Below are 18508 nucleotides of genomic sequence, written 5' to 3' on the forward strand. Positions count from 1 at the left end.
CATGTTGTTGTTGTTCATTTCAATTGAGGATCGAAACCAACACATACCTGACACACTTGACCTGGATTTAGACTGGAGTTGTGGCACAGGGCAAGAACCCCTCGGGAAGATCTATTCATGAACCTCCCATCATCTCATGTGTTTTGTCTCTGAACTGGTATGTATATTGACATGGACTAGAGTTAACATTGACATGGACTAGTGCTTGTGACTGTGCCTCAGCAGAGAACATGATGCCCTGGCTGGCGTGCCTTTCTTGCAGCATATAGGAAGATATTGGAGAAAGGTGTCTGTGGAGTTGTGCTTTGATTGGAAAATGCTGAGCATCATTGAATGTTTGTGAGCCAAAGATCCAGGAGGTTTACAGAGATCTGGGCGGGGGCCTTATGTTCATGGCAGTGAAGAGTGGCATCCTGTCTGTGGTTTCCTTAACAACCTCACTCATAATCCCATTGATTCAGAAATGGTCCTTGCCTTTAGGGTTTACTGCACGAGACATTAAATATCTGGCTCTCTGCACAAGGTGTGAGTGAGCTTTTCCATTTCAGGCTACCAAGGGAAATACCAGATGCTAGTAAATTTCCAGGGCCATGAAATAATAATAATGGTGAGCAAATGTTTCTTCCTCTAATCCAAAGGGGGGAAAGCTTTGCTTGCCTTTAGCATGACTAACGAATACACAGGAGAACGAGCATTGAGCCTCCACTTGAAGTTTTATAGGCTTCCCTGCTATTATATTTTTGCTCTGTTCAGCTCCATGTGATCGTGGTGGCAGGCAGACTTGGGGAGAGGACACGGGCTGAGTCGAAATAAGGGCAGCTCAGTCTTTTCTAAAGAGAACAGTTGCATAATATAAGTTGGCACTCCATTCAGGTGGTAGCCTTAGAAGTTAAGGAAGGCCTTTATTTTTGTGAGCAGCTTTAGAAAGCAGTAGGGTTGCCAACACTGGGTTTGGGAAAACCAGGAGATTTGAGGGTGCAGCCTAGGATGGGTGCGGTTTAGAAAGGGGAGGGACCTCAGTAGAATATAACGCCATACAGTCTGCCTCCCAAAGCAGCCATTTTCTCCAGAAGTGAAACAAATGTTTGAAATACTTAAACAATAATAGGCAATCTGTGTAGTCTGGAGATCAGATGAACATCTGGTAGATTTTCAGCCACCACCGGGAGGTCGGCAACACTGAAAAGCACAGCAGAAATCAGGCAGGCAGGTTGCTTGTGTCACTCTACCCTTCAGTGCATGACTCTGCTGTGTAGGGATGTAGCACTGTTGTACTGTGGGCCATTTTTATAAACGTATTAATTCAGAAGAGCCAAGTCTTTGCATTGAAAGCATTTATGCTATAGTTTTTTTTCTTTTTAACCCATCCTCCATTAATCCTTCTTTTCTCTACAGACTCTCCTTTTTTCCACCCCTCCTCTTGTCTCCTTGACCCATTTTCTCTGGCAGCACTTTCTCTTAGTTTGTCTCCATTCTGTACTGCTCTCCCTACCTGCCCCCACCAAGCACACTTTCTTCACTCTTTCTCTCTGCACTACCACATGTCTGACCCTCATTTGTTATCTTCCTTGCTCTTTCTATACCCCACAGGTCTGTCTGCACCTATGAAGACTCCCCCCTCCCCATGCTCCATAAGGCACTCTTCCTTCTCCAGCCACAGGTTTGTGGTAGAGCTGGTTCTAGCTTCAATAGTTTAAAATTTCCAGTTCACTAGCAGGTCTGTGAAAGATCCTGGAGAGTCTCTGCTGTTCTGAGTGGAGAAAATATTGAACCAATAGTCTGGCTTACTACAAGGCAGCTTTTTATGGCCTCATATGAAAGAGAAGAAGAAACTGCACATACAAGGTGCTGGTCCCAGTACTGACAGCTCCAGTTGAACACTCATCTAGATGGGCAAATGTATTTATTTTAAAATGTATCTACGATTTTCCTCCTGATTCACAGGGCTCAAAGCAGCTTTCATCATATAAATGTTCTGACTGTTAAGACTAATTCATATGTTCAAATGTTCTCTTTGTTACTCCTCTCCTTTTTGCCATCTAAAGCACTTTCTCTATGTGCCTCAAGCCTCTCTTTGCACCACTGTATTCATCCCCCCTCTTTCTTCTTATTTCACCAGGCGTCTCTGCACACTCATCTATTTGTTTCTGATTTTTTCTGTATGAGGCTTTCACTCTCCCAACAATTCAAATATTAAAGGAGTCTTAAGACCAGGAAAAGCAGGTAGTAAGGTTGCCTGACTGAAATAAGCTGGAAGAATTGGCACTTGTGAATCCCGAGGAGCAGGAGGAAGAAGAAGAGTTGGTTCTTATATGCCACTTTTCTCTACCTGAAGGAGTCTCAAAGCAGCTTACATTCAACTTCCCTTTCCTCTCCCCACAACAGACACCCTGTGAGGTAGGTGAGGCTGAGAGAGCCCTGATATTACTGCCTGGTCAAAACAGCTTTGTCAGTGCTGTGGCGAGCCCAAGGTCACCTAGCCGGTTGCATGTGGGGGAGCGTGGAATCAAACCCGGCTCGCCAGATTAGAAGCCCATACTCCTAACCACTACACCAAGCTGGAAGGTGTACATAGGGGTGCAGGCATTTTCCCATCAAGTCTGCTCTTCCATTAGATTTGGCTGGGCCATACAGGGCTTCTCATACCATGGTGGGAAGGAGCTGGGGGGAGGGATTTACCTGATGGAGCTGTAATTATTAGCAGACTTTGTCTTGTATTGGCCACCTTACGGTTTATATGCAAGTTGTACAAGAAAGCAGCATGGATATTGAGTAGCAGCATTAAAAGAAAACCCAAAGATCTCTCACCATTAAGCAGAGGCGAGCTGTGGCCCAGTGATGATGGGAAGGATGATGGGCACATCACCAAGGGGAGCATCAATGGAATAATGAATTGCTTGTCATGGAATAAGTGATCGTGGATGTCCAAAGGCTTAGATGAATAACTTAACAATACTAGTTGGAGAAACAAAAAGCCTGTGAAATAATTCAGAGGAGAAAATTAGACGGTGAGAGAGAAAGAGGGAGGGAGGGAGGGGAGGAGGATCAAAAGATGATGCATGAACTGGAACAGGAGAAGCCATTTTTAAAGAAAAAGCTTAGTAGGAAATGGAAAATTCCTCCACATCTGTGGGTGCACTCTCTCCCTACTTACAGTTTGGCATTTGGATTTTGGATTTTTCTTATTTGCTTTGTTTCAATATGTTGCTTTCTGCTCAGTGTACTTCCAGACTCTTTGCAAGTAGTACACAGGTTCTTGTCTTGAAAGTTCCAAGATTCTGTGTTCCCATCCTTAACCCAGAAAGTTGTATTCTCAAAATCTTTTCATTGGGAACACTTTTTCATCAGCAATTCTTTTAACTGCCCCTAATTTTCATCCCTGAGGAAGGCACTGCCAAGGCCACTCTGTATTGAGTCTGACATGAAAACGCTGGAGGGTGTCACCCCAAGGGTCAGACATGACCCGGTGCTTGCACAGGGGATACCTTTACCTTTACCTTTGTCATCCACTTATAAATATACAACTCACCACTAGGGGGGATCATTCCTCATTGAAAGATCCCCTTTGCTATTTTAAAATGGGTCTTACTCTTATCCACGATTGCTACCCATCCTTTTTGTCAGCAAGAATCCCCAGTACTGGCAATAACACTTTTAAAAAGATGTCTCTAGCCCTTAAGGGTGTGAAGATAATCTTAAAAATGTGATTGCCTTGTTCCTGAATGGCTATGACCCAGAAACCAAATAAAAATAACTAACACTTCAAAACTGAGCTGGAAATGATCAGTCAACCAACACAAGAAGTTATATTCTGAACCATGCCTGGATAATGACACTGCTGTGCAAGTGTCTTACAGCAATGCTGGAGGATTGACCTACCTTTGGTCATTCACCTGTTTCAAATTCAGTGTGCATGCCCCCCCCCCAAGAAGCTATTAATCACAGACACACAATTGATTCATCACCTTCCAGGCCATTTAAACACAACTGTATGCAGAGTAAACGGTAGCTTTCTCAAAATTGCCCGCAACAGCAGTGGGTTTTCTTTTGGCTGTGAGTGTTGGTGGATGAGGCCTCAGATTTATGGATTTTAATTATACAGAGCTGATGTGTACTATCTGCTTCCCCACTAGTTAGTTAATCATCTTCTAACTCTGCATCACGTCATGCCATAGTTGAAACCGGGTGGTACAAAATCAATCCAGTGCTGTCATGGCAATAGCAGCCATGTATTTGGTGCAGTGCTGTGCACACTTACTTGGAGACAAATCCTGCTGAACTCAATAGCACTTATTTCTGAAGAAGCATTCTTAGCATTGGGTTGCCTGAATCTTATGGATACCTGGATACCAGTGCATCACATGCATGAGTTAAAACAAGAGTGACAATCAGACCCGTATTGATAGGAGGCCCCAGTGACTCAGAAGGCCTCTACTGTGTACAGTTGTCTTCCAGGTAACATCCGCACGAGGCTGCAATTTGTCTTCCCCAAAAGGCTTTGTAGAGTGCATGGTTCTTTGTCCATCAGCAGCATGGCTGTCAAACTCTCCAGCATCTTCTTTCCTACACCATCCTGCCAGCTATGAATGTGTGAGCACTCTGTGATATGCCACAAAAGATGTATGAGAAACAGAATCCCAGCTGGTGAAGGTCTGCAACGGTTACTCACCAAATGCTGTTGTATTTGTACAGAGGCCTAACCCCTCTCTAGTTGTTAACATCTAGCAAAAGTTGGGTAATGACTCTCTTCCCATTCTGATTGCCACCCAGAGGTGACATCTAAGCCTGTTGCATCCCCCACATATGTGCATTTCATTGTGCAAAGCAATCCCCCCCCCTTCACTGACAACCACCCTGTAATTCTAGAACATTTCATGTGCTGCAGGAGCTAAGCTATAAAGGTTCATGGCACAACAAATGCTTGAATGTTTTAGAAGGCTCATTGCAATTTCCCCCCAACACTACTGTGTTGCCAAGAATAGGGGAAGGGATCAGATGGGTTGTATACCTTCCTGCTGTATGCTGCCTGATGAGCCCTTGCTTCATATCCCTATAGAGAATGTTCACCAGATCTGCTAATGCGGTCTGATTATAGGGTCAGTGTCTCTTATACACTCAGTCAGATTCCTAGGCTCCATTAGCGGGGTCAAAGTGTAGAAGTGTGGAGTAGAGCCAATGGTTGCACAGCTGCGTGGCTGGCGTACTGGGAGCAATTGGAGGGGCTCCTGCACATCTGGCAGATTCTGTAGGATTGAAGGTATGACCTCTGCAGATGTCTGACATCCCTTGCTTTTGTTCTGATTGCCTCTGCATAAAATAGTGAAAAATTAGAAGCCAGCAGCTGTAGGTTTGCCCATGCTATGGCTGATCCGTTTCCCTTAGCACAGGGTAGGCTTGAGAGCTGAACCATGGAAGCTCTGCCTACGCAGTTGTTGGTGTGCTGGTAAACAAAAGGAAGGGGGCTAGAGATGAGGGTGATCAATGGCCCAGCCTGACTGAGAGAAGCTAGCTGCTGCATGGCTCCATGATTGGAACCAACCAATGCAGTGTTCTTGAAGGGCTTCTCTTGATTGCTTGTGCACAGAACAACTAGCCCTGCACGCAGAGCCAAATGGCCTGGCACACAAGACGTTTCCCACCTCATGCCTCAGGACCTTTCTGTTTGTGGTGTGAGTGTGCACCGGAGGAGCCTCAAAGGGCGAAGGGGCAAACATCAGCAGTCAGCTCTAAGACACAGACTGAAGAAGGCTGCCATTTGTATTTTTTACAATAAAGTTCTTCAGCCTAAGGAGGCCGTTTGGCGATTCCAGGTACACAGACGTTCGAGGCCAGCACTGGCTTCATGCTTTGTTAGGCTGTGCACTTTCTTGCGGCTCTGGAGGTAAAGCATAGCTGGATACCAAGAACGATGAAAGGCAAATTGGAAGCTTGACAAAGGGGGAGGCCTGTGTGAGGATGCAGCAGAGGGGGGACGGGGGCTCTTCCCACGGCAATATGTTCCACCTGCCTCTGTCTCTCCGGATGTTGCTCTGTGCTCTTCATTTAGCTTCCACGGAGTTCATAAAAGGAGATTAGGTGATCCTCAAGAGCTCATTCCTCATCCACCTTCTCTGCTCTGAATACTGATCGCCTATATCATATCGGCCCCTCACGGCTGCAGTGAGCTATCGCTACACTCCCTCGGTCAATATTTACCCAGCAGTCATTGTGCAGCGAATGAAGATGAAGTCATGGCAGGCCGGCTTCTCTGAGACGGATTGTTTTTACCGCAGTAACGGCACCTCCACATCTCTTGCCCATTCCTTCTTTCCCCGCTCTTGCTGCTAATATATCTCATCCGTTCCCTTTCATTTTATACACTGAGCCTCTGTGGGCGTCTCTTCCTTTCTCCTTCACCATGTTTTGTAACATTTTGCTTCCACATTTCTCATACGCAATGTGTCCTCTTCCCTGTTGTATGACACTGCAGGTATGTGGCAATAACAGATGCAGAGATCTGTGTCTCTCCTCCTCACACTCTACAGAAGACCAGAATTCCTTTCTGGGATGCTGCTGCCCACCCTCTCTTACCTCTCTGTTCGGCAATCTCTGCTGACTGTGGGGGAAGAGGCTGCTGCAGACCTGTCCTGGGAAAACGGTTTGCTTTAGGGGGATGCAGTTTGTTGCCTGTTACTTGCTTCCTTCAGGAGAAGTAATGAGCAGGTGATATTGTCAAGGACTCCTGGAAGAGCTTCCTTCCTGGCAGCTTGGTTTGGTGTCGCTTCCCTGGTCCAAAGAACAAAAAGTTGTACCATCAAAATCACCCCAAATCCTTATATGTGAAAAGGGGGTGGGCACAGAAAGCACCACCCACTGATAAATGCCTGCCTATCCATTGTAAAGAAAAAGAAAAACAGTGTGTGGCTTCTGGAAATCTGAGCCTATTTCAGATAAATCCTAGACACTGCAGAAAGCTAGCAATATAAACAGCAGAGATGTCATAAAGCTGCTCCGGGATCCCATTTGCACATGAGAAAGTAGTTCTTCTGTGGGGGCAAGGAGAAGTACACTCACATCAGGACTTACCAGTGAAAATATAGTGTGATGGTGCTGCACATTTTATGCCCTTTTTATTTCCTGCTTGGGACTTGTCTTGCTAAGCATGAAAATATAGGCTTTGTGATGGATGCATCCCTGGTTGAGCCGGACGTGCATTAACTGGTACAATCTTTGTTTCATTTCGCAGCCTTTTAAGACACCGCTGATTTGATACAGTCATTATTGCACGCTGCACCTGAAATGCTATGTGCTAGTTCAGTAGCAGTGTCATCTTGAGCAAATAGGCATGCACAGGTACAACAGAGCTCAAATGGGAGGCCTTGCTAGACATCAAAACCCATCCTGCTGGCTTTTCTTGACCCTTCGCACCCTGCTGATTGACTGCTGTTATTACAGGATATCCTTTCTATTGAGATGAAGGAGTGCATTTCAACTACTGGCTCATCTGTGTTCAGTATGGCAAGTTTTTGATGGCTGCCTCATCCTGCTGCCTGGGTGCATTGCATCAAAGGAGGGGTTCATTCTTAGCTTGATTGCAAAGCTTATTGCCAGCAATAAGCTGTGCCTCGGGAGTCTAGAAGCAGAAAATGAGAAGGATTATTTTTTTGAAAAGGGCTCCTTGCCCAATGAAGGAGGAGAGGTTCACAGCAATTGGTTCAATAAGTCTTGTTTCTTACATGTTCATCTGTCATCAGGGAAACTGAATCCCCTGATTGCTCTCATGCTGCAAGTGCATGGGGATTTGATGAGCCTGTAGGGTGTAGGTTAACGCTTTTCTCTCTTGAAGGTATTTTTGTGTTTCTTAACCACTTTCTGCTGTCTTGGAACCTCTATCTTTGTCTTAAATAGAGTGTGCCCTGTCTGCTAGCACAGGCTGGGATGCCTTTGACATTGTGCATTGCAGGTTTGTTGTCTGAAGACTGTAGGGCGCCTTAAGATGCCAATGTAATCCATCATGTCAGAGGATAGCTGGGTAGAGTCAGGTTCAAATCCACATTTGTCCAAAGCTCCCTGGATGAGCTTGGATTAGTCCCTCCCTTTCAGCCGAGTCTACTTCCCAGGATGTGGTAGAATAAACTGGAGGATGCCAGAGCCCACGTATGTTGTCCTGAACTCCTTGGCAAAAGATCAGGATTAAAAGAAACACATAGATAAATGGACCTCTTGAGTAAATACATTTTTTGATGAATATAAGGATGCAGTGGGATGACGGGGCAAAAATATCACTGGAGTACACCAATAGGTTAAGAAAGGTGTGCAAACATATTTATGGTCTCTTCTTTTGTCAGGTAACACAGGGTGTCATGCATATGATTCCCAGGAGGTTTACCATGCAGACACTGACAAGTCCAACCTTTTGGTTTAAGCAAAGTGTTTTTCCAACCATATCATGGGATAGAAGAAAGGGGTGTTGGTGGTGTGTGAAACATCACAAATACGGTATTCATCATACTAATACATGGTGCTAATTCAGGTAAGCACTTCTATTATCTTTTAGGTGGATCTGTTCAAAGCATAGTGGCTAGCAGAATTTCTGGATCGGAATTTGGAAACAAGGTAGAACAATATTTGAGCCATTAAAAAAATCAATGACAAATATAGATTAAAACCTAACCTTTTATCAGCTTCAGGCATCTTCCCAGAACATTAAGAGGAGACACTTCAGAAGGCATTTCCTTACACATCAGACGTGTTAGTTTTTATTAACTGTTTTCTTTACCGATCTTTTCCCATGAAATGTATGCATCTTTTCACTGTGGTTCTCAGTCAATCAGCAATGTACACTATATACACAGAGAGACATACAAGGTGCAGTGAATGTCCAAATGGCAATGTAAATGTATAAAAAGAAGTAAATGAATCGATACTAACAGTGAGGATAGGTGTACTGAGCCAACAATGACCACATACAGAAACGTAAGGAAATGAAAAGGGGTTTATTTGTTCATCCCTGGCTCCCATTGCTTCTTGGATGTAGGATGATCTGAGTCCCTAATATCATGTAAAAATGTCCCTTACCAATGGTTGCTGAAGAGCCTAATGGTAATAGTACAGGTTTGCCTGCCTGTGGAAATCTGGCTAGCCTTGTTTGAGACACAGGGAGAGCTAGAAAGAGAGCGAGGCCACAGAAGACAGAAGTGTTAGCTGGTAAGTGAAATCCACCTTGCAGTTCTAGAATGATTGAGCCTACGAGTGAGCAGTGTGCCTCAGTGGCTAAAAAGGCGAACAGGATTTTAAGTTGTATTAAAAGAACTATCATGTCCAGATCACATGTGGTATTGTTACTGCTTTACTCTGCTTTGGTAAGACCTCACTAGGAGTACTGTGTTCAGTTTTGGGCACCACAACTGAAGAAAGATGTAGAGAAACTGGACCATGTCCAGAGGAGGTTAACAATGATGCTGAGGGGTTTGGAGGCCAAGTCATATGAGGAAAAGTTGAGGGAGCTTGGTCTGTTTAGCCTGGAGAGAAGACGACTAAGAGATGATGTGATAACCATCTTCAAATATAGAAGATGGAGCAGAGTTGTTTTCTGTTGCCCCAGAAGGTCGGACCAGAACCAGTGGATTTAAATCAATTCAAAAGAATTTTTGACTAAACATCTGGAAGAGGTTTCTGACACTTAGAGCCATTCCGCAGTGGAACAGGCTTCCTTGGAAGGTGGTAAGTTCTCCTTCTCTGGAAGTTTTTAAGCAGAGGCTAGATAGTCATCTGAAATAAATGCTGCTTTAATGAACTTAGCCAGATTTTGAGTGGGTGGGCAGGAAGGGATTGGCCAGTGTTTGTCTCTTGTGGCCCTTCACCAGGGAATTGCTGATTGCTACTGTGGGATGGTTGGTGAATTTCCTCCAGGCCAGGCTGGATTCTGGAGACTTTTTGGTGTGGAGGGGATCACTTGAACATGAAATTGGCATCACTGTGGGTGGGCGGGTAGTTGTGAGTTCCTGCATTGTGCAGGGGGTTGGACTAGGTGACCGTGAAGGTCCCTTCCAACTCTTTAATTCTATGATTCTATGATGGTCGGGTTTTGAAGGATCCGTTTTCATAGTACTTAATAGGGGTATAACCAGTCACATAACATTGTGATTGTGATTTTATAGAATTGGGACTAGCCATTACAAGGTAGATAAGGACATACTATGTTGCTGAGCTGGGCTGATTAAGTATATATTGAATAATTAGAAGGTTAAGTATCCTGAAATCTTTCTGAGAACTTCATCACTTGTCTTTTGTTGATTCAGATTAATAAACTTGGTCAGTGTTAGAGTGCAGTTAGCACAAGCAGATGGTAATCATTGCTGTTGCTAAGCAGCAGCCATTTATTAAGCTAGGAGACACGACTGTGGAATTACACTGAATTATATAACATTTAATCAATGAAGCTGGCTGCAGTAAAGAGTCCAATTCCTTCCTGTTTCTTAAAATACTGTGTGTGTATTCTGGTGTCTCCTTCCTTAGCATAGCCAAATGTGCAGACTAATAAAGACACCAGCCCCAAAGTTATTTCTGACTGAACTGCCTACTAACCAGCTTGTATTCGTAAATTCAATAAAGCTGCAGTCTATAGTGAACCCCTGGAGTTTTGTGATGGCCCTGGAAGGTTTCATGAACTGGGTGGGAGTTAATTTTTAAAAAAATATGGTGAGATGACCACATATGGTCATGTCAAAAGCCTGCTTTATGGTCATGTGGTCTGCTGACATCACTTCCAGGGGTTCTTGAAGCCTGAAGAATGTTTCAGGAGTTTCCCAATGATAGAATGGTTGAGAAAGGCTGCTATAGAGCATCTATGCCTGAGCAGTCCTCTTGAATTGAATGGGAATGCTCCAGAGTAAGCAACTGGCAGATTGCAGCCTAGCAGTCAGAATTTAGAGAGATAATATCCGGCTCTTCATCAGCTAGCAATTTTAGTTCTTCTCTAAGGACATTTTCATACAAGGGGTCATATTAGATCATTTACTTATTTGCTGAATTCATCCCTAGTTCACTGTACCAATATTGTTAACAAGCATTAAAAGTAAGATAAAAATTACAATAAAATGCAATAATGATGGGGGGGGGGGAATGTGCCTGCAATGAGACCAAATGACTCTTTCTTCTGAGTTCAAATATGCAAAGAGAGTCTGATCACCAGACTGCTTAAAAGAGTAAAATACTTTTATTTAGAAGAGAAACAACTTTGTATAGAAAGAAAGGAGAGAAATCTAACGGTCTCTAATTGTTGTTCTGCAAGCAGGGTGCAAGAAGTCTCCAAATAAGCCAATCGGGACATTGAGGGGAGTATTTTAAAATATCAGGAAGTTTCTGATGCTGAATACACATATCCTCCAAGACCCCTGCAGGACACGCTTCACATGCTTCTGATTCATGCATGGCACAGATTTTGCATATTCCAACAGGACCAGTGTGAGCATAGTGGGCAACCTTCAGCTGGTCCAGCAGCTTAGGGGTTTCCAGCCTCTAATTGGTATCTGGGCATCTTCTGCTGTTACAACTGATCTGCAAACAACCAACATCAATTCTTTTGGAGAAAATGACAACTTTGTTGGAGGAGCTTTATGGCATTATGCCTTGCTGAGGTCCCCACTTTTCGTCCAACCGAGAGCTGGCAACCATTAGTGGCTTCCACAACTGCTCTCTCTTTATAGAATCAGCCTACTGCAATTTTTCTCACACAATCTGGACCCCATGTGAGACTGGACAGAATTTTAGTGAACATGTGATAGGCTATTGGCTAATACTGCCTATTCTGTTAGCTGCAGGGACACAGAGAATTTTTTGGTCAGACCCTTAGGCAAAGGATGTGAAAACTAAAACAGTTTCACTATGTTTCCTTTAACTCCTCCATGCAAAGTACTATTTACTGGGAGCAGTGTTGCAAACCACAAACTGATGGGTGGTTTGCATTGTGTTTGTTGAAACACAACAAATACAAACTGTCCTGAGCCCCTGGGAAAGGCAGTATAGAAACACAATGAATAAATAAAAATTTAAATAAAGCTCCAGGGACCAGTGCAGTCCCTGGTCTTGTCCGTAAGTACTGAAGCTTCCTGAAGAATTTTGTCCCTTCTCAATCGGCAGCTGTAATCAGGAATGATTCAAATCTCACAAGTAAGGCATTCAGAAACGTCAAAATTATATTGTGTCCCAGTGTCCCTTTCCTCTCAAGCATCTTGATTCACAATTCCAAATGAGCAAGATTTTGAGTAATTCTACATTCTGTACTGTGGCAACAGTTTGCATGGAGAGTGGCTGAGTACCCATTTTGAACATGCTCACAATCTTGCTGCATTCTCAGCATTTACTTGATCAGTCGCCAGGCAGCAATGCGCAAAATGTGCAAATTCTTTTTGCATGTGCATGGTCAGTAGTATTCATAAGTCACTGCTATTCTTCTGGGATGTCCAGAATCCCACTGGGGAACAACTTATTTGGGGTCCATCCCCCATAACCAATAATCTGGCTGGCAGGGGGACGTATCAGCATCAAACTGGGGCCTGGGCCTTAGTCATCGCTGATGTCACTCCTGGAAATGCACCAGAAGTGATGCCATCTCTTCACCACAGCAGAGGACAAGGCCTCAGTTTGCTGTGGGTAGGCCTCCCACCACCTGGCAACCCTGTATTGCTACTATTTTCAGGGGGCACTACAAGAATCTGCATTTATATATATATAAATATATATAAAAATATTTGGTGAGTCCAAAGTCATATATATATGTTCTTGGGCTCACCACAGCATTGACAGAACTGTTCTGACCAAGTAGTTGTATAAGGGCTCTCTCAGCCTCACCTACCTCACAGGGTGTCTGTTGTGGGGAGAGGAAAGGGAAGGTGACTGTAAGCCACTCTGACTCCTTTTGGTAGAGAAAAGTGGCAGATAATAACCACTTCTTCTTCTTCTTCTCCTCCTCCTCCTCCTTCTCCTTGTAATTTGAACAGATTTCCTTGGGCTGCTTAAAGCTGTTATTCACCCTAGGAAATACAACCTGCATTGGCGCAGAAATTCTGGATTCAAAATTTTCCCTTTCCTTAGCAGCATTTTCACTGAAACACTTTCATATTGGTTAGCCCTCACCTTAATTCCCTTAAAGGCACAAAGATGCCAGCCTGGGATTTAATTGCAGAAAAGAAAACCTCTTTCACCCTGTATTACAAAACCCTCAAGATAGTAGGATTAGTAGAATGAGAGAGGTAAAGAAGAGTCTCACAGGAGATAAAGTAATATTGCCAAAACGTTTTCTCGAAAGACTTCTGTACCATTTAATAACTTTTGTGAGGCACTTGTTGAACATGAGCTTTGTGATTTGGTTTGAAAGTATGGTCTGTGTATACTTTAAACCAACAGCTAGTTTTTCCTTTTTCCTCGTGCCACTATAAATGCATATAGATTTTAATTAGTGGTGGATGGAGACACCTCAGCCTACCCTGAAGAATTTTGCTTGGCTGGTCTAAACTCTGTGGCCCATTCCGCACAGATTCATTGTAGCAAGAGTGTAGCAAATTGTAATCACTACTAAAATGCAGTTATGCACAATGTCATACACAATCTGCCACACTCCTGAAACAGTCCCGCTAGAAGCGCTTCGTTGTAGCGCTTCCAGGGAAATCCCAAAAAGTGGATTCACCCTCTGGAAAGCGCTACACTCTTGCAACCAATCTGCAACACTAGCGAAAAAATTCTGTGCATTACCATTGATGTGGTTTCAGGAAAGTCCCTCCCCCTGGCTCTCTCCTCTGATCTTCCGGCGAAGCGATCGCCATTTTTTTTTTCTCAGAGCGAGCGGAGAGCAACGAACCGGCTAGCCTTCATTCACCCAGTGAGGCTTCCCCAGCTGCAGTCCCTCCACAGAGCTGTTTTAAGTCACTAAGCACCACACAGCCCCGTTTGCTGGTTCCCTTTATTTTCGGCCGAAAATCGCGCCCATGCACGGGGGGGGGGGATTTATTTTTCACTCGGAGGGAGCGTGGCAACGATGAAACGGCAGCTCACACACCACTTACCAGCTAGATGGGTCTCTCCGTTGCAATGAATCAATGCAGATTCGTTGCAACGTGTTTTTTTTTAAACTTGCCTTAAAGGGAAAGGGGCTTTTCGGGAGCATGATAACGGCTGCCCATTGGCTGCTCATTTGATTGACGGCCAGGGGCGGGACAAAGCTTGGCAAATATCGCTTCCTGGATAGCGATTTTTGCCGAGACCAGAAACCTGTGGGAAACTATAGAAATGCAACTGGATTCCACTACAAAGGCAGGTATGCATAATGACGAATTCCACTATTTTAAATTGCGTTTTTTTCTTTCCGTGATCAATTTGCCACATTGATCCTGGTGTGGAATGGGACTGTATGTTCAATATTCTCTGCTCAATAAAATCAGAGTCCAGTAGCACCTTTAAGACCAACAAAGATTTATTCAAGGCGTGAGCTTTTGAGTACAAGCACTCTTCCTCAGACTATGAACTGACTGGACTCTGATTTTATTGTGATACTTCAGACCAACACGGCTACTCATTTAAAAATATTATCTGCTGTTACTCTTTAAGTGAACTTTGTAGCAGCTCTTGTAAATGCCAAACGTGGGTGCTTTGGACAGTAGACTCTATAGCATTGTACTCTTCCCTTCCCCAAACATCTCCTTCTCCAGGCCCCAGCCTCAAATCAACAAGGATTTCCTTAATTGGAACCCAACATTTGCACTTGAACTATGCAAAATAACTCTGGCAGCATGGTAGGAAGGTCTGGTACTAGGACAGAAGACCACCAAGGAAGACTCTGCACAGGAAGAGAGTGGCAAATCCTCTAGTTTTCTCATTGGCCTTGAAATCCCCTTGTTGAGGCTACTATAGGTTGGCTGCAACTTGATGGTACTTTACACATATACGTGGTGAGAATCTGCTTTGGAGCCCCAGTTCTGGTCTAGAGGGCATTCATCTCTGCAGCATTTCTCTGTCAATGGCAATGGGAGGGCAGAATAAACTGATACCATCACTTTGTGTGATCTGGATACTATTGCCATTTCTGCATGAAGAATCTATTACTGGACAGCCTTCAAATGTTGGCGGATTTTAGAGCCCCCTCCACATGACGTCGCCTGCATCCCAAGGCTGTTGAGTAGCTGGGTTGAGTTTTGGCCATTTTTAACTCACAATTTTGTGAATCGCCAAAACTGGATTTACATCCCTAAATTGTGCGTCCCATTGGAGAGCAACCAGGGATAAGCCCATATGTAGCGGAAAACACGCAATAGTCTCAGCAGCTTTGTCCCGCCCTTGCAACCACCCTCCCTTCTCCATTTCCTGCTCTGAGTAATTTTTTAAAAAAATGGTGCGGTCTGTGTTGCAGTGCGACTGCAATCCTACATTGTCTAAGTTGAAATACAGTCTTCTTAAAGTGTCCAAGGTTGTTTGGGGATCAGGCAAGCAAAGCATAGCCCCTTTTCAGTTTTCTGGAGGCATGAGCTGGGAAAGGAGGGCGGCAGATGACCTGGCTGCCTCCTCCTGATCATACAGGGGTCTGAGCACCTTGTTTTAAAGCCAACCATTAGCACAAAATGTCTTTTTGGGCTCCAGTTATCATGTTCACAGTCTCAAAAATCCACCCAGACAGAAATAGTGGAAAAAACATGAATTGCACAGAAAGGAGGGGGGAATGCCATATCATTCTGACATTTCTCCATAGCAACGGGGCATTGTTGATTTCTGTTGAAAATACATCTGTGTTGTGGCATTACCACATAGCAATGCAGAAGTGCCTTCTTCTTCTTTTTTTTAATAATAATTTCAGGGCTGGCGGGGGGAGGGGGAAGAATGTTTCAGTCCATGAGAAAATTGCTGTGCTGTGATTGGTGGTTCACTGTGATTGACAAGCCAAGAAGTAGCTTGTTTTCCCTAGCAGCCTCATCAGGAGGCAGATAAGCCGCAATAGGGTAGAGGGAAAACGCGGGAGGGGTGTCCCCGTGAGGAGGGCTGCAAGATTTATCATCCTATGTTTGCAAGCAGGAAGCCACTCGCGTTTTACCCCTCTGTGTGGAAATGGCCTATATTTTGATGCAGCCAAAAATTGCCTTTCCCTTTTTAGCTACTGCATCACAGTGCTTACTTAAGTTCAGCGTGTGGCCTACTAAGATCCTTAAATCCTTTTCTAATGTATTACTGCCAAGATAAATCTTCCCCATCCCATAATTATGCTTTTGAGTTTTCCTCAAATGCAGAACTTTGCATTTATCTCTGTTGAAATTCATTTGTCAGTGTTAGCCCAGTTTTCCAGCCTGTCAGGATGATCCTGTCTTGGCATGTATATGGCATTTGATTTTTTATAAAAAAAATAGGAATGTTGATTCTCATATTATATTCAGCACATGTTCTTTTGAATGTGTATACAAACCTCACATTTATCTAGGTCCTGATCCTGGTTTCAGTCTCAAAGCAGATTGAAACAGATGTATGCACATACATACAGATGTATAAACAGATGTATGCACATACATGTACGATCCATGTGCACATTCAATGTGACATGTGAATAATACTCTTTTATGTTTGCCTTTTTACCACCAGGCAGGGCCATAGTAGGGTGATTAAAGGGGCTGAGCTGTGTGTTTGTCTTATTTACCAAGGGTCCCATGAAGTTAAGCAAGTTGGATGTTGACTCCCAGCAGGACTGCCTTCAGGGTTTAAATCAAACAAACAAACAAACAAACAAAACACATGTGAGCATTTCCTGTCCGGAAGGTTGAAGGAGAGATAAGATTCACTTCTTTAGTGCTTTCTGCAGTGAGTTGCTTGTCTTTGGATCAGACCTGGATCTCCAGTGGCACATCTGGTTTAGCCCTGATCTGCCCTCCCTTTATATTCTTCTGTGAGTTACTGCAGTGGCTGCAAGCTGTCTGGAACCTTGATAATGGCCCTCTGTAGTTTACAGCACAGTTTCCTGTGAGCAGTAGTATTTTGTCTAGGTCTTGGAGAGAAAATATAGCAACAATATCAAGGGAGGCATTAAAAAGACTTGGAAAACAGAGATGTTTTTGATAATAACAAAACTGAAAATGAATAGACAGTCTTGGCTCAACTGAATTTGTTAGGTAGAAGCTGTTAATGCTGAACAGAATGAAGAGAAGTAAATTGTGCATTGTAGCTAATATAGGCTACATGGACATTACAGACCAATTTTATACAAAGCTGAATTAGCCTCCTGCGTAAAACCTCTGTGTAATATTTGGAAATGGCTGCAAATATTTCCTTCAATGCATATCTATTCTTGACAACTGCCAGCCTTCTCAACCACTGTTTTGTGTATCTGATGAAGATGGATAAGTTCCAGTGTGATCAGTGAAATGAAGAATGATTCTGACTGGCTCGCTGTATCCTCCTTTAAAATAAAAGTTTTTATTGCAGAATTAGAAAACCTAGAGCAATTTGCTCGGTTTTATGTTAGGTCACACAGGTTTGGTATGATCCAAGCTGAGATCTCTCTCATCTTTAACTTTTCTCTCATTTGTTTTAATGTGTGCTTATCAGATACATTGGAAATAATGTAATGTATCCAAGAAGAGTTTTGTGGGTATGTAAATGAGTACCTATGAGCCTCTTGTGGCGCAGAGTGGTAGGGCAGCAGACATGCAGTCTGAAAGCTCTGCCCATGGGGCTGGGAGTTCAATCCCAGCAGCCGGCTCAAGGTTGACTCAGCCTTCCATCCTTCCGAGGTCGGTAAAATGAGTACCCAGCTTGCTGCTGGGGGGTAAACGGTAATGACTGGGGAAGGCACTGGCAAACCACCCCGTATTGAGTCTGCCATGAAAACGCTAGAGGGTGTCACCCCAAGGGTCAGACATGACCTGGTGCTTGCACAGGGGATACCTTTACTTTTACCTTTACCTTTACCTTTAAATGAGAACCTAAATTCCCAGTTGTGCCAAATACTGCACGCTCTCTATTACAGCCATTTGGCTGACCTGTGGCTTATATAAGTTGTAGACTGAAATGATTGATTTAATTCAAGGCTTCCCAGTATCCATTGGCTGATGTCTCTCATCTCTAGCTCAGTTCTCTCATGCTACTCCCCCCCCCCCTCATTCTCCTGTAGTTTTTGGTATAGGATCTTAGAAGAAAATGTGTGAAATAGCAATTAAAGGCACTGATTATCCCTGATACTACCGCTCACTGATTTGGTGCTGTGTGCCTTATGACAAAATGACACAAATCCAATCATATCTCAGTTATCTGATGAAGTGAGCTAGCCTTATACCCTGGAAAATGCTTTTGGTCTTTAAGGACTTGAATTTTGTATACTACAGACTAACATGGCTGACCTTATTCCATTGGTAGCTGAATTACATTCCCTCTCACTCTTCTTTCCCAATGTCTTTAAAAAAAATGTCCCTTTTCTTCCCCACCCTTGGGCTGCCTCTATGTGTGCAGCTCTGCCTCCAGCAGCCATTTTGTGGTGACACCTGCCATCCTAGGTCAGAAC

At 43.8% G+C, this 18508-nt stretch overlaps 1 protein-coding gene across 4 annotated transcripts in view; it reads left to right on the top strand.

Annotated features, from left to right (window-relative positions):
• Positions 1 to 18508, top strand: part of EPHB1 (EPH receptor B1) — a 416704-nt gene that overhangs the window by 235369 nt on the left and 162827 nt on the right. The gene's annotated exons all lie outside the window — the stretch shown is intronic.

The sequence above is a fragment of the Paroedura picta genome, chromosome 8 (genome assembly GCF_049243985.1).
Source record: "Paroedura picta isolate Pp20150507F chromosome 8, Ppicta_v3.0, whole genome shotgun sequence".
NCBI classification, from domain to species: domain Eukaryota; kingdom Metazoa; phylum Chordata; class Lepidosauria; order Squamata; family Gekkonidae; genus Paroedura; species Paroedura picta.